General features: G+C 43.2%; 1 pseudogene; it reads right to left on the bottom strand.

Moving 5' to 3' along the window:
• Positions 1-1,357: 1,357 nt before the first annotated feature.
• LOC144692045 (ATP synthase F(1) complex subunit epsilon, mitochondrial pseudogene) lies at positions 1,358-1,558 on the bottom strand (annotated as a pseudogene).
• Between the last annotated feature and the right edge of the window lie 2,430 nt (positions 1,559-3,988).

The following is a 3,988-nucleotide window of genomic DNA, read 5'->3' as shown; positions in this document are numbered from 1 at the left end:
CAATGTGCCATATACATCTCTTCTGTTTCACTCTCCTGCTATGAGTCATTCTTTCCTTGAAGTTCAAAGTCATGGATCTCCCTCCCTAGGATCATTCTTCTAAACTCTTTAAGACACAAGCTTAGTAACACTTTGCGGTTGACTTGTTTTATTCCATCCCTATTTGTTTTAACCTTGATGTTGTATTGCCTCGTGGATCTTCGCCCTTTATCTCAGCTTCTTAATTTAACAAAACCTTGAAGTAGGCTTTCAATCTTGTCTTCCTTCAATCAGCTTAATTATTGCTTTAACCGTTATAACTGGGCTTAATTCAGTTCATCAGGGGGTCGGGAAGGAGGAGGATCTCCTTGTGAACCTGCTCCTGGGCTTGGCTAGGTTGGCCATTAACAAGTCCAGGCAGTGGGCGATCGAGGGGGGAGTCCCGCCCGATTGTTTGTCCCTCTTCCGCGGCTACGTTCGCGGCCGGGTGTCCCTGGAGAGGGAGCACGCGGTGTCTGCCGGCACCATCGAGGCCTTCCGTGCCCGGTGGGCACCGCGGGGACTGGGGTGGTTTGTTGACCCCTTTAATCACATTTTGGTTTAATGTTTGTAAGTTTCCTTTAAAAAAAAAATTAATCACCAATTCGAGGTGTCAGCTGTGGCTCAGTTCATAGCACCCTCGCCTTTGAATCAGAGGATTGTGGGTTCATGTCCCACTCCCGGAAACCAAGAACTGTGATTGTACTCGAAAGAGTTGCAATCTGTGACTGTTGATAACTCAAAAGAGTTTAATCACCAATTAGGATGAGCGTGTCATCAATCAAAAGCCATTTGTCGAAAGTGCCTGAATATATAAGGGACACAAGCAATAAACACCAATTTACAAAACAAAGGAAATTTATCAAATTAAATAAAATTGTGTCAACAATGCACTCCAGCTGGGCTTAATTGAGAATGTAAATTTTGCTAAAAGTAGCATTTGCACTAAAGGATCCACTCTGCTACAAGCAATAAACACACAGTAATATTAACAGGTCAATTTGAACCCTTTCTTTTACCTCCTTCCTTTCCCAATTTTCTTCACAGAGCTTTGTTCATCCTGGATGGAAGTATTGAAAATGTTGAAAGGGTTTAACAGAATAGATACGGAGAAAATATTTCCTCATGTGAAGGAGCCAAGAATGAGGGGACTCATGTGCCTGTGTTTCTAACAAGGGCTGGATATTCATAACCAGTTAGGAGAGAGAGTTTTGAAGCAGAACTATTGTTATTTCAAAATCATTTTTTTTTTAAGATCTATATTTTTAATTAGCATTTGGTCAGTTTTGCAGACATGTTCTTCAGATGGATTCGCAATTCCATCTTTCAGGATGATGGGTCAAAGAGTTCTCATATTCAAAAGCTCAGGTGTGTGGAAGCTGCTCAGGGTCTCTTTCAGCTTGCTGACTTTGACATTTAAACCCGCCGCTTTCTTTGCCTCTGCTTGATACTGGGGCTTTTGGGCAGCCTTCACCGCTTGTGCACAGATTTGAGGGCACTGAATGTAACTCGGGCGGGCCTACCTCCAGAATGCCACCATCTTCATGCTGAACCAAAAAAAATGAATTCTCCAGTAATTCAAATTAAGCAATTTAAATAAAACAGCACAGGAGACGTTTTCTTTCTGCAAGACTTCAAGTCGAGTGAATTGATAATTTGAAGTTCTGAATTTAAATTAAGTAGGCTGTGGGCTGGATTTTTGCTATTAAGGTGGGTAGCTCAAGTCAGGAAATTTCCCAACTTGGCAGACCCGCCTGTTTTTAAAGAGCCCCGTTAGATCCAATTTTCACTCCGGGGAGGCAGGGGGTGGGATAGATTCAGGCCTGCTGACCCTGGAAACAGACCCTAGGAGGCAATGGGGGCAGGCGAGTGCCAAGGCGGGCTGGTTAGAAGGCCCACCTCAGTTTTCTGGGACTTAGTCCCAGTTGTTTTAGATGCTGTTAGGCTCTCTAGCCCTCACTCCTCACACGCCCACCCACCCTCCATGGCCCCTCACAACCCCATGCCACATTTATGATAACTCCATATACTCCCACCCACCCATGCCTCATCATACCCCCATGACAACTAATGCCCCCCCCCACCCATGCCCCTCATACCCTCCATTCCCCTCATACCACCATGCCACCTCCACAGCCACTCACCCAGTATCCACCCTGGGCAGACCTCAGGAGGCATTTGGTGATGAAAAAAAATTCTACCAATCTAATACAGCTCTCATATGCACTTGATAGTGAAACAAATTCCCATTCAAGAAACCTAAAATTTTAAAATTTTCTCAAGTGCTTATTCTCTTATAAATACAAATATACATCTATTCAGACCAGACAAAGACAATTATTCCTTTAATAGCCTCTTTAAACTGTCAAACTTTGAGCTCAGAACTCCTGTTGAGGTTATTGTAGCTTTTAAAGCTCAGTCAAACATTCATAATGGCACAATAATAGCCCTTGGGGAAATGACAACAAAGACCTCTATTGAAACTGCATGACCAGATGGTAATGTTTTCTTCTAACCTACACCAGGTTGTCTGTCAATCAAAGCAGTCCAGTGAGGTTTTGTTTTAAAACTTCCACTGAGCCTGTTTTTTTTTCATGTTTAAAGAGCGGGAATTTAAAATCTTACATCATGACACTTAAACAGATCTTATTTGCCATTCAAGAGTGTTTGCACCTACTCCATCAATTTGTGACTCCCACACTACTGGCTAAGGCCTTTGCAACAGCCAAAACTGTTTGAACTCAGCAAGTTCAAATAGCCCGACTGAGTTTGGGTTTCACGCCTATGTGAATCACATCCCACCCCCTTCCCCCAGTCAGCAAACATTGGATCTGTTGGAAATGAGGTCGGTCTTCCACATCCAGGACCTGCCCACTATTTTTAAATGTCCACAGAGTCTTCCTGACAATATACAGGGCTGAATCACATAATTGTTATGGTGTAGGAGGCCATTCAGCTCATCGTGCCTGCACTGACTCTCTGAGCAATTTAACTTAGCGCCAATCTCCTGCCTTTTCCCTGTAACCCTGCACATCGTTTCTATTTAGGTAATCATCCAATGTCCTCTTGAGTGCCTCAATTGAACCTATCTCCACCACACTTCCAGGCAGTGCATTCCAAACCCTAACTACTCGCTGTGTGAAAATGTTTTTTCTCACCTTGCATTTGCTCTTTTTGCAAATCACTTTAAAGCTGTGCCCTCTGGTTCGCGATCCGTTTATGAGCGGGAACAGTTTCTCCCTATCTACTCTATCCAAGCCCCTCATTATTTTGAAAACTTATATCAAGTCTCCTCTCAGCCTTCTCCTCTCCAAGGAAAACAGTCCCAACTTCTCCAATCTTTCCTCATAACTGAAGTGTCTCATCCCTGGAACCGTTCTCGTTAACATCTTCTGCACTCTCTCCAATGTGTTCACATCCTTCCTATAGTGTGGTGCCCAGAACCATATACAATACTCCAGCTGAGGTCTAACGAGTCTCTCATATAAGTTCATCATAACCTCCCTGCTCTTATACTTTACGCCCCTATTAATGAAGCCTAGAATACTGTATGCTTTAGAAACATCTCTCTCCACCTGTCTTGCCACCTTTAATGACTTATGTACATATATACCCAGGTCTCTCTGCTCCTGCATACCATTTAGAATAGTATCCTTTATTTTCTACTGTCTCTCCATGTTCTTTATACCAAAGTGTATCACCTCACACTTCTCTGCATTGAACTTCATCTGCCACCTATTTGCCCACTTCACCAATGTGTTAATGTCGTTTTGAAGTTCTACACTGTCCTTCTCACAGTTTAAAATTCTCCTAAGTTCTGTGTCATCCGCAAACTTTGAAATTGTCCCCTGCACACCAAGATCTAGATTATTTATACATCAGGAAGAGCAAGGGTCCCCATACTGACCCCTGGGGAATGCCACTACAAACTTTCTTCCAACTCGAAAAATACCCATTAACCATTACTCTG

This window comes from Cetorhinus maximus, chromosome 16, assembly GCF_964194155.1.
Source record: "Cetorhinus maximus chromosome 16, sCetMax3.hap1.1, whole genome shotgun sequence".
NCBI lineage: Eukaryota > Metazoa > Chordata > Chondrichthyes > Lamniformes > Cetorhinidae > Cetorhinus > Cetorhinus maximus.
Note: the sequence above shows the minus strand (reverse complement) of the source record. Positions and strands in the feature narration are given on the sequence as shown.